This window comes from Solanum pennellii, chromosome 7, assembly GCF_001406875.1.
Source record: "Solanum pennellii chromosome 7, SPENNV200".
NCBI lineage: Eukaryota > Viridiplantae > Streptophyta > Magnoliopsida > Solanales > Solanaceae > Solanum > Solanum pennellii.
In genome coordinates this window covers 24,735,170-24,747,610 of record NC_028643.1, presented here as the reverse complement: position 1 = coordinate 24,747,610, position 12,441 = coordinate 24,735,170, and the positions used below count along the sequence as shown (strand labels likewise).

Here is a 12,441-nt window from a genome sequence, read left to right as displayed (position 1 = left end):
TATATATATATATATGTATATATATATATAATATATATATATATATATGTATATATATATAGCGTTTGAATTAAATTGCAAATCAAATAAAAGGAAAGACAAATAAAATAAAAGAGTAATTCAAATCAATATTAAAAAAAAAGAAAAAACAATGAAGGAAGTAAAAAAAATTGAGATATTTATTCATACCATCAATTAACATTTAGTAAAATTGTTTAAATTTCCTTTTAAGTTCTAAAATAAATAAAGAGAAAAGACATAAAGACACAATCGAAGTTGTCATATTTTCATAAAAATACCTAAACTTTAAAAGTGTCCTATCACACCACTAAACACCTATATATTGTTGGAAGTGGGTCAGTTTTACCCATTCCTTCGTCTATGTAGTGCGCGTGTTGCTCACTCTCTAGGATAGAATTGACCCAACCCCACCCTACCCTTTTTTTGGATGAAAATTCGTCTTCTACTTTTCATCTCACTTCTCAACTTTTCCCTAAAATCGGAAGAAATACAAAAGTCTTGCTGTTGACGTTCTCTTTGTTGATCGTTGTTGATATGTGTTTGTGAAGATTCTTTGAGATTGAAGGTCTAACATGTTAGGGTTTTAAAACATATGATAAAAATCTTCATTTTTTTCGGTTATTATATTTTATGGATTATCATAATGTAGAAGTGGTGGAATCGACCTCCTAAAGTTGCCATTGTTAGGATATTTTTGAGTATGTTGCGTAATCAACTTAGTTAGTATAGGGTATTGTGTTATTGACTTAGTGCGACTGTTAGTGATTAGGGTATTGTGATTGTGTTTCAGGTTAGATTAGATGTTATCCACTTAGTTTGAATCTTACTTTTTGTCTCTTATACATTTGTAGACTTCAATTTGTATATTATCAACTGCTATTGTTAGTGCTTTTGTTCTGTTAGTACTGTTAGAGCTAAATGTTAGTGCATTTTTCTACTTTTGTTACTTAGTGTTTCTATTGTTGTTGTTTGTTAATTAATATGTTTGTTGTGTACAACTTGTTAGAGTTAGTTATTGAAATGTGTGTTTGAATTGTGTTTGTTGTTGTTACATGATTTTTCAGGATGAGTTTTACTCTGATAAATTTAAGATGATATCATGGGGGGGGGGGATAGAATTTGGTCCACCATCTAAATATATTGGGGGACATATAATAGATTTCGTAGATGTAGATGTTGATAGGATGTCTTACTTTGAGTTGAGGAGCTACATAAAGGAACTAGGATATACAATAGATTGTGATTTTTTCATCAAGTGGGATGGGTTATTGGTCCTTGTTGATAATGATAAGGTTATATTTGACCATTTCAATATGATAAATAATGGGGATACAGTGGAGGTGTATGTTTTTCATAGGTTTAGTGAAACTAATCAGGCCCCACTTGAGTTGGTGTTTGTACCCCATGTGACTGAAAGTGGGGTAGGTAAGGGATCTTTTAATGAGACTTCTAACCCTAATAATCAGCCTCCTACTTCTATTTTTCCTTCCATCCCAACAATTAGTCCTTCTGAAACTTCCAGCACTCCATTTTAAGCTCAGTCTTCTACTATGCCTCAACCATCTCCTTCTATTGTGTCTCCTTCTTCTACTATGCCTCCTCCTTCCACTGTGCCGCCCCCAGCTACTTCTATTGTGTATCCTCCTTCCTTTGTACCTTCATACGATTATCCTATAATAGATAATGATCCAAATGATAATGAAGTGGAAGATGAATCAGCATTTGAAGGGGATACTAGTGAAGATACTGAGGTTGACAGTGATGTTCATCAAGAGTATGTAGATATAAGGGCACTCAAGTGGCATTTCAAAAAGTCATAAAGGAGAAGTAGGGGAACTACTTCAGATAATGTTAATGTTAATGAGAAAGGTCCATATATAGGGTATGATGAGACAAATAATGGTATTAGGGAAAGCTTAGTTGGTAAGCTAGGAGGTGATGAACCTTATTATCTAAGTGATGAAGTTTCTAGCTTTGAAATAGATGATCAAACAGGTCGGAGAGATGGTCAACAGGTGTATCAAGTAGTGTATAAACCTGTTACGAGGAAGAAAACCCCAAATAGAGTTGTGTTTGATACAATTGCTGAAAAGATTGTCAGGGAATTAGGATTTGTTTTTGGAACTGTTAAAGAATTTAGAGTGGCAGTGACAAGATATGGAATTAAGAACATATTCAAATTAAAAAATATTTAAATGATCCTGGCAAAGTTAGATGAGATGTTGTAAAGAGAGTTGCCCTTGGTTGTTGTGTGCAAGTAAGGATAGAACTAGTTGAGAATTCATTGTTAATACATACAACCCTATCCTAAAATGTTTGACATCAACTCATAAATACCTGTGAAACTCAAAGTTTTTGGCTACCAAATACAAAGAAAGAATAACTGAACAGCCAAACATCAGCATTGTGTTGTTGCAGGACATTATTAGAAAGGAGTTGGATATTAATGTATGTAGGACAACAGTGAAAAGAGTTAGGAGTAGATTGTTACAAGAGATCATGGGTGAACACATTGTGGAGTACGGTAATTTTTTTTATTATAGATATGAAATATTAAGGAGTAATCCAGGTAGTACTTTTGTAGTGAAGGTTGGAGAAGATTCTGAAACTGGACAGAATTTTTTTGAAGGATTTTATGTTTGCTTTAATGCTTTAAAGAAAGCATTTTTTGGAGGTGCTAGGAGGTTTATTGGTTTTGATGGGTGTTTTCTCAAAGATGTGTGTAAAGGCCAGTTGTTAGAGACAGTTTGTACAGATGGAAACAACCAAATGCTGCCTATTGCATGGGCAGTTGTTGAGGTCTAGAATCAGTCTACCTGGACATTGTTTCTTGAACTAGTGAAGAGTGATCTTGAACTTGGATAAGGGCATCAACTATCCATCATTTGTTATATGCAAAAGGTAATTACTGATATCCATCTTACTATTTTATTGTTGTTTAGTTTTGCATTTTAATTTATTTTTTTCTGTTATAGTGGTTTGTTAGGGACTAGGAATTGCTGTGGATACTTTATTGCCACTTGTTGAACTTAATAGAAAATGTGCAAGATATGGTCTTGCAAATTGGTCAAAAATTGGAATGGAGTTGAAAGAATAAGAGTGTTTTGGAGGATTGCTAAATCCAAATTTGAAGTTGAGATGAAGGACAATATATAGACAATGAGGAAATTAGGACAAGAAGGTCTGGATTATCTTTCATGGTACAATTTGAATACATGATGCAAGATGTATTTTGAAGAATATATCAAATGTGATGTTGTGGACAATAAAAAGGCAAAAAGCTTTAATGCTTGGATAGTGCCTACAAGGTATAAATCAATCATTACAATGCTTGAGGAGATAAGGGTGAAGATTTTGAAAAGAATTGGTGATTTGAGAGAGTTCTCAAACACTTAGATCACTGATATATCTCCTATGTCTTTGAGGATTTTGCAAGAAAACATTCAAAAGTCTATCTAATGTAAGTTGACTTGAAATGGAGAAAGAGGTTTTGAGATTAACACCATTTATTTACATACATAGTGGACATTGTTCATAGGAGGTGTAGTTCCAGATCGTGGCAGCTCATGGGAATTCCTTGTCATCATATTGTCGCTGCCCTTCATTACAAAAATTTGGAACCAATCCATTATGTGTCTAGCTGTTATAGAAAGGAAACCTACCTCAGCACATATGCCCATTTTATTCACCCAATGAATAACATGAAAATGTGGCCAACATCAAATAATCCAATTGTACAGCCACCAAATATGAGAAAGTTGCGTGGAAGACCAGGTAAGGTTAGAAGAAAGAAAGCAGAAAAACTTGAAAGTTGAGCAGACGAGGCGCTGTAATGACTTGTAGAAAATATGGCAGACAAGGACACAATAAAAGAGGATGTCCTACAAGAAACAAAGCTGGTCCAAGTCAATCAGCTGAACCATCTTCTCAGGCAAGAGGTAAAGGTCCAAGTCAGTAGGCTGAACCATCTTCTCAGACACAGGAACTTTTATTTGTTACTTTTAAATGTAAGTTATATGTAGATGTATATGTATTGATATATTAATATATAGGCTACTGAAAGTGGTAGAGGAAGAGGCACATGAAGAGCAACAAGAGGAAGAGCAAGTGACAGTGGTGTTCAAGCTAAATCACATGGAAATACTACAAATACAAAGGTAATATATCTAAATATTATATCATTGTTAGATAATATAGATATGCTTTAATATTTTGATTTTAAAGTACAGACTTTAAATGGTAGAGGGAGAGGGAGAGGTAGAGGTAGAGGAGCTGGAACAGGGAGAGAAATGGCTCAAGAAAGAAATGTGAATGAAGGACTAAGTAGAGGAAGAGGAATGACTCAACATAGTCAAAGTAGTTCTGAAGCAAACTGCAGTGGATGAGGCCTAGGAAGAGGGAAGAGACCAGTAGAACATGAGGACACCAGTAGAGGACAAAGAACACCTTTTAAAAGGCCAATAATGGTAGGTGTTAGCATATACCAAGCTGAAGCTAAATTTCCAACTCCCAATGTATGTTTACAACTATCAATGCAAGTTTACAATTTTAATTGCATACCTAATTGTCTAATATTTGAGTGTGTATTTATTTGACTAAGCAGCCTTGATTTCCAAGTAGAAGAGTCATCAATACTGGTACAAGAGTTACAAATAGGGTTGATGTTGTCACTATTGATATTGGCTATACACCAGTACGTGGATTCAAATGGAAGGGGAAGACAACTATTACCAGTAGAAACCTGGAAAGAATGAGTGCTGAAAAGGTTATCCCAACTAGGTCTGTAGCTGCTGGTAATGCTGCTAAGAGCCAAGGACAAAAAACTTGAAGTAGGAAGACTTTTGTGCCATAGAAGTAGGGCATTTTGATGTTGTCTTGTTCATTTTGACATACAAACTTTAACTATGCATATTTTTGTGTTGTTTTTTGTTGGAAACAAACTCAGTTTTGCGTGTAACCAAACAAACTTGAATGCTTGAAATCAAACTCAATTATAAAGTCTTCTTTTTAGTCAGTTTTGTTGTTTCCTTTTTGATTGTAATTGACATATTTGTGAGATTTCTCAAATGGTTGCCACGATAATATAGATAAGAGAACAAAATACATTAATGAATTGTTCAAATCATAACATTTTCGACAACAAAGAACAACAATAACTTGAACATTCAACAACTTCTATCCTTCAAGTTACACACACCTACAACAAGCAAGATCAAGACAATTAGCTTCTAGGTATATACACCTACAATTTTGAAATTTTTAAAGTAACTAAAGATGTCTATGGTAATTTTGGTTGCACACACCTATAACTTCCATCCTTCACATTCTTGGTTAGACTTAAACATAGAAAAAAACAATAATGATCAAGACAATTAGCTTCAATCTACAACATTTGCCCTTTTTTTCTCCTTGATCATGACTTGGTTACTTTCAACACGACTTTCATAAGATGTCAATACCTCTTCCAACTCCTTAATTCTCTTTGCCGATATAAGAATAACATACTTGGATTATATATCTACTACTTCTCTATCCCTCCATCTAAAGAAGTTGCACGCATCATCCTAAAATACGCAAAACACAAATTAATGAAAAATACATAAATAAAAGATCTCCATAAAAGAATTACTAAACATACACGATCGCGTGGACAAGAACAAAATCTTCAAGCTGGATTGTGCTCCGCCCATGAAGTTTGCATTGATAGTAAGTCACCATGTTTGCATCACAGTTTCACTCTCAACATTGTATCATTCTCATCATTACAAATACGATTCAACATCGCATTTGATATTTCAATCTAAAACTAATCATAAAATTGAGAAGAAATTCGACCATAAAAAAACTTCAAATCAACATTTCTTTTGGAAATTAAAAGATAAAAGATGAATTATCTTATTTTCTTGAGGAAGATGATGAAGTCATCAAACAGAGAGCACCAACATTTTTCTTGCCATGGAAATCAAAATATTAGGGCTACCAACGGATATTTTTGAGTTTAAATTGGGAAAGATGAAATAAATTGATTAAATAATTAATATTAAAGAAAGAAAATGACATGTGACTGTGTAAAACTGTTAAATGAAAATGATAAATGGTCCATGATGCGCCTAACATGAGTGTAAACAACCCAGACGAGTAAATGTGTGAAAATGTCCCATTTAAAATGACATATTGTTATTTAGTATGGTGATAAAAAACTGTGAATATTTAGGTGTCTTTATGGAAATACGGGCCAACTTCAATGATGTCTTTATGTCTTTTATCTTAAATAAAATTGGATATTAATTAATCATTTGTATGATATATATACACACACATATATATATGTATATATATACACACACACACAAACACATAAAATTCTAATCAAGCTATATACAGATAGTGTGAAAAAATATTTTGATTTTAGAAAGCCTTAATTGAACTATGAAATCAAATATGTATCTTCACAAGGGCCCAACAAAGGCTGTGAAGGGAACCACGAGGCAAGGTGTAGCCCATGGTAACTCATGAAATTGAGACAACGATGGAAACCCTCTAGTGAGAACCCACATGGCTCGTGAAAAGGTCAACAATATGTGGTGATGGGTGTTGAAGGGAGAAAGAAGCTGGCCAAAATCATGACCCTCCTCACGAGCCACTTGATGGCTCGTGAAAAACTAGACGAGTTGTCGCGAGGGTAGTGAAGGGAAAAAGGGTTAAGGGGTGGTTTGCGTAGCAACTAGTCAAGACCACGACCACCACACCGGGTTCTGATGTCCTTGAAGGCTGGTGGTAGCCTCCATCATGATGCTCTATCAGTTTTATGTCAAGGGATACTTGGGTATTTTACAAGTTTCTTTGTAACAAAGTTATGTCGCTTTACCCATGCCTACAATACCTATGAAAGTGATTTTAAGCCAATATTCAACCAATTCAAATCATTTTATCAAATTAACCAAATGAAATGAGTTCTTCCTCTCCAAAATATTTCTCTCTCCTGAAACTTGAAGAAGAAGAAGAAGAAGAAGAAGAAGAAGAGGGGTTCAAGCTAGGGCTCAAAGTTCAAGTCTCCATTCTCCAAATGTTTGTGGGATTTTGTAGCAAGGTATGATATGTGAATTCATCTATGTTATACTTGCATCTATATATCCCCTAAGTTCAATAATTGAAAAGTAGAAATTATCAAATTTGAGTTAGGTTTTCTTCTAAGTTGTGGTTCTTTATGAATGTTGATACAATTAATTATACTATGATTGTTTATGAATGAATTAAGAGAAGTATGCTTTTCATGATAAATTTCAATGTACCCATGCTGAACCCATGAAATTGATCTAAATGAGTTTTAATCTATGAAAGGAGAATCTATGGGTTTATGTGTATTCTTAGAGGATATATAAGATACATTATGAATTGCTTTGAGATTGAAGAATATGTGATGAATTTCTCTGAGAGTGAATCATATACTGTAAATTGTTTATTATTCATGTAATTGTTGTGGAAGGGATGTTTCCAACACGATTTATTATGTATGAAAGTGAAGTGTTTTATCACATTCAAAGATTCTAGGTTGAAAGAATTGCTCACCTAAAATTAATCTAAACTTAAGAACTGTGAATATAATGAGGCTAGAGGGGATTAACCATGACCTCTGAAGAGAAGGATATGAAGCGATTGCCCATTTTGCTTAGAGTCAGACTAGAAGAGATCATCCATGATCCTAAGAAAAATATAAGAGGTGAGTACCCATGTCATATGATAGAAAAACAAGAGGTGTGTAGACATATCACATGATGTATGGACAAGAGGAGATTACCCATCATCCTAAACTATGTTGGAAAAGTGGCGACTGCCCGTGATCCTATACTAAGAGGGACAAGAGACGACTACACATGATCCCAAGGTAAGAATGGCTATAGGTGATTAACTATGTCCCATTTTAGTAAGGCAAGAAGCGATTTTTCATTCTTTAGAAGATAACCCATAATAAGTTATGGTATGTAATGATCTTTTATTGTTGATTGAGTTTGTCATTCATGATGAGTGAGACTAGTGACCTATTAGCCATGCCTTAATAAGTATGAATTAAGGTCACTAGTATGTGCATTGATTAAGCTTTAGGACTTATGTTTTCTCACTCTTATGTTATGTTTTCGCAAACTATCATATTTAGTACATTTTTGTAGTAACACGTACTCTTTCCTACATTTCTCATCTAAATTATGAATTAGCCGTTCCCGACTCTCATACCTGTGGCTTACAATTCAAGTAGGTTAAGAGTTGAAGATTAGTGAGTCCTCATTAATCCGAGGATATGACCACCACATTCCTTATTTGCTTTTTATCTCCCATTGTCCCAATATTCTATTGCACTAGATTGTTTTTGAGACAAGGGTATCAAACTTCCACTTTGTTTTACAAAATTTTAGTTATGTTTGAAATGTTTTAAATCTTATCAATTTTCTATTTTCTTGACTATGAATTATAAGTGGATTATATGTGGCCTCTTGGGGTCTTGCACAGCATGCTATATCTACGCGGTACTCCTAAGTCGTGACAAAGATAATAATGAGAGCACTATGGACCAAACTGAAAATCCCAAAACCTGAACAAATAATCCTATTAGATAAAAAAATGGCCTTCCAATGCTAACCGTAATGACAAAATTTTAATTTGAGCATGTTCTCCAAAAATATTGATCAAATTCTATTTTTTTTGCAAAAAATTAAAATTTAAAAGCCCTAAAGACATAAGCTGAAAAGAAAAGCCTCAAAACCCAAACAAATCATCCTATTAGATAAAACATGAACTTCCAAAGCTAACCACGCTGATGAAATTTGAATTTGAGAATGTTAGGCAAAAAAATATATCGGCCAAATCAAAATTTTAACCAAAATTTAAAAGTTAAAACGCCTAAAAGCACAAACTAAAAATGGAAGCATAAAAACCTGAACCAATCATCTTAAAAGATATAAAAATGACCTTCTGAAGCTAATCGCATTGACAAAATTCTCATCATGGCATGTTTAAGAAAAATTTTAAGCAAAGTAAAATTTTTGTCACAAGTTAAAAGTGAAAACTCCTAATGGTAGAAACTTAATATAAAACCATCAAACTACAAACAAACCATCGTAATAGACGGATAATGACCTTTTAGGACTAACCGTGATGGCGAAATTCAAATTTGAGTATGTTTTCCAAAAAAATTAATTTAACTAAAATTTAAGCCAAAAGTTAAAAGTTAAAATGCTTAACGAGAGAAACATTAAATAAAAGTCTCAAAACTGGAACCAATCATCCTATGACACCAAAACTGAACGTATATGGCTAACGAGAATGACAAAATTTCAATTTGACTACGATTACAAAAAAATATTGACTAAAATGATATTTTGGCCAAAATTTGAAATATAAAATTTCTAACGACACAAACTAAAAAAGGAAGCCTCAAAATCCAATTCCTCTAACTTAAAAATAAATATGACCTTCTGCATCAAACTATGCTGATGAAATTCTCATATGAGAACATTTTAAAAATATATAAACCGAAGTTAAATTTTGGCTGAAATTTATAAGTTAAAACACCTAATGTCACACACTTATAATGAAATCGTCAAAACTCAAACCAACCACTCTAGTGGATAAAAGATGACCTTTGGAGTTACTTACGCTGACGAAATTTTCATTTGAGCCCGCTAAGAAAAAAATTGACCAAAGTTAAATTTTTGCTAAAACATAAGATTTAAAATGCCTAACTGCACAAACAGGAAATGGAATCCTCAAAACATCAATCAACCTTTCTGTTCGATCAAAGACGAACTTTCAACCCATCACTATGACACTGTTCTAATTTGATCATGTTAACCAAAAATATTGACCAAACTCGAGTCTTGACTAAATTTAAAAGTTAAAACGCATAACGACAAAATCTAAATATGAAAGCCTCAACACTAGACGCTTAGTTACCAAAAAAAATTATCTTTTATTTGTCAATTTACCAATTATTCAAAGATAAGATACTAATTAATAATTTACCAATAAATTTTATCACAGTTGGTAATAGTTACTATTCAACTAAACATTCTTATGTAACATTACCAACTAATAATTAATATGTTGTTAATGATCGGTTGGTATATTACCAACTATTTTAATAATGTTAGTAATTTAATAACTGCAATCTTTATTCGTCAACAAAATTTCAAACTAATAGGATATTGGTTTGCCATTTTACCAACAAATTACATTTCGTTACTAATTTAACAACACATTTATATTTGCTTGATAAATTAGCAACAAAATCTTGTCGTTGATATTTTTTTGGCTAGTAATTCATTTGTAATATGTTAATAAATATATAAATAACTAGTTTCCTCCTGATTTTGAGCTCTTTCGTTTAGGAGAATTTTTTTAGGATTCTTGGTGTGTTAGAGAACCTCTCTACAGGTAGCGCGACATGTTCATCTTCTAATTTTCAGGCTTGTGAAGGATTTTTAGAGGTAGCTACTTGTAATCTCGGTGAACCCTGTTGTTCCTTTACATTATGCTTTGTTTTATTTGAGAAGCAAAGATTGAAAATCGTACTAAGTTCTATGTTCTGCACTTTATGCATTTCGTGGCTTGTACACGTGACCACCAGATTTTGGGGTATTGATTTAAATGAATAAGTTCGCCCCATCTATCTTGTGCTTTCACTATATTCCAGTTTTCTTTGATTTTAGTTGGGATTAGGTTGACTTGTTTTAGTGGGGATAGACGAGTTTCATCACGTTCATTTTTGGGTTTTGACACCTCAATAAGGCTTTTAGTGGGTCCATAAGTTAAGATGTGGTCTATAATCGTACAAGGCATAGGTTTGCTATAGTAAGTATGTAGACATTGTATCCTTACGAGACTCGAAGTGATTGTTTTCGGTTAGAGAAACTATCTAATACAACTAAATGTTTATATTTTAGCATTTCTATAAATTAATATTATATTGTTAAGCTAGATGAGTTTTATTCATGTTAATAGTTTACTTCAGTTCTTTAGCTTCATTATCCATTTCATAGTATTTTATTACAGACCGTACATATCATGTACAATTTCATTTGAATATTGCATGATTTTATGATGAATATATAAGTATTCAGTATCATCAACAACTGCATCATTGAGATTGCATCACTACTCATCAACTTCCAGTGAGGATTCCTTTATTTTCGGAGGACTTTATTATCGTATTGCTCTAGTAGTATGATTATGGTTGTCGTGGATCTTGTCTCGTTGCCTATCATTAAACAATACAGATTTCTTAGATAGGCAGATTTAGAGAGTCTTTTGGTATTTAGTTTAAGATACATTTATTAAACTTTTATCAATTATATCCAATACTAGTAAATTAACTCGAGCTTCGCGCGGGAATTTTATATCAAAAAATTTACAAAGTAATATTTTAAATCTATCTGTCATTAAAATTAAAATATTCTACTATATTAAACACACGATTATGTAACAAAAATTAAAAATGCAAAAGAAAATTAAATTTATTACATCTTATCATTTACACTTAATAACATAAGCATATATTAATAAATTTAACAATACGTGCGAAGATCAGGAACATAAGCAATGGTTTTAGTGAGCTACTCCACAGGAACAAAGTACACAAATATTTAATTGTGAAGAAGAATAGTTTTAGAATTTTCGTTGTTTTAAAATGAGAGGAAATCCATCTATTTGTAGTAAACAAAAGGTAGTGTGAACAACTGTTTATTGTGCCTCAGAAATGTTACAAGCATTTGGAGAAGTTGCAATCCCTCAGAAATGTCACACCCTTTCATAAAAGTCACAACTTTTCATAAAAGTTTTAACTCTTCATTAAAGTCACAACTTTTCGTAAAAGTCATAACTTTTCATAAAAGTTGTAAGTCTTCATAAAAGTCGCAAATTTTCATAAAAGCGACTACTCTTCGTAAATGTCCAAAATTTTCATGAAAGGGAAATGCTAGTTTGGAAATAAATATATTTAAAATGAAATTCTTGTAACACCCCGTAGCCAAAATAAACCGAAAATCAGTTTTTTAGAAAAATCTGCAGGTTCAACTGACGTGACCATCGATGGACTGTAGCCTGACCCACTCTCCGTATGTAACGACCTGTTTAGTCGTTTTGAGCAGCAGATTTTATTTCTGGAAAAACTGTGTGAGTCGACGGAACCCACGACGGACCGTCATGGACACGACGGGCCGTCGAGGGTGTCTCGTTCCAAAAGACTTAGACTTCTGAAATTTGGGTACTGAAATCGACTCTCTGAACTTGGCGACGGACCTGCAGGACGAACCGTCGTGGGCACGACGGACCGTCGCAGGTGTCTCGTTCCAGAACACTTAGACTTCTGAAATTTGGGTACTGAAATCGACTCTCTGAACTTCGTAACGGAATGGCAGGACGGACCGT

At 33.2% G+C, this 12,441-nt stretch overlaps 1 pseudogene; it reads left to right on the top strand.

Annotated features, from left to right (window-relative positions):
- The first annotated feature begins 4,026 nt into the window (after positions 1–4,026).
- On the top strand, positions 4,027–4,775 carry LOC114077990 (annotated as a pseudogene).
- The last annotated feature ends 7,666 nt before the right edge of the window (positions 4,776–12,441 follow it).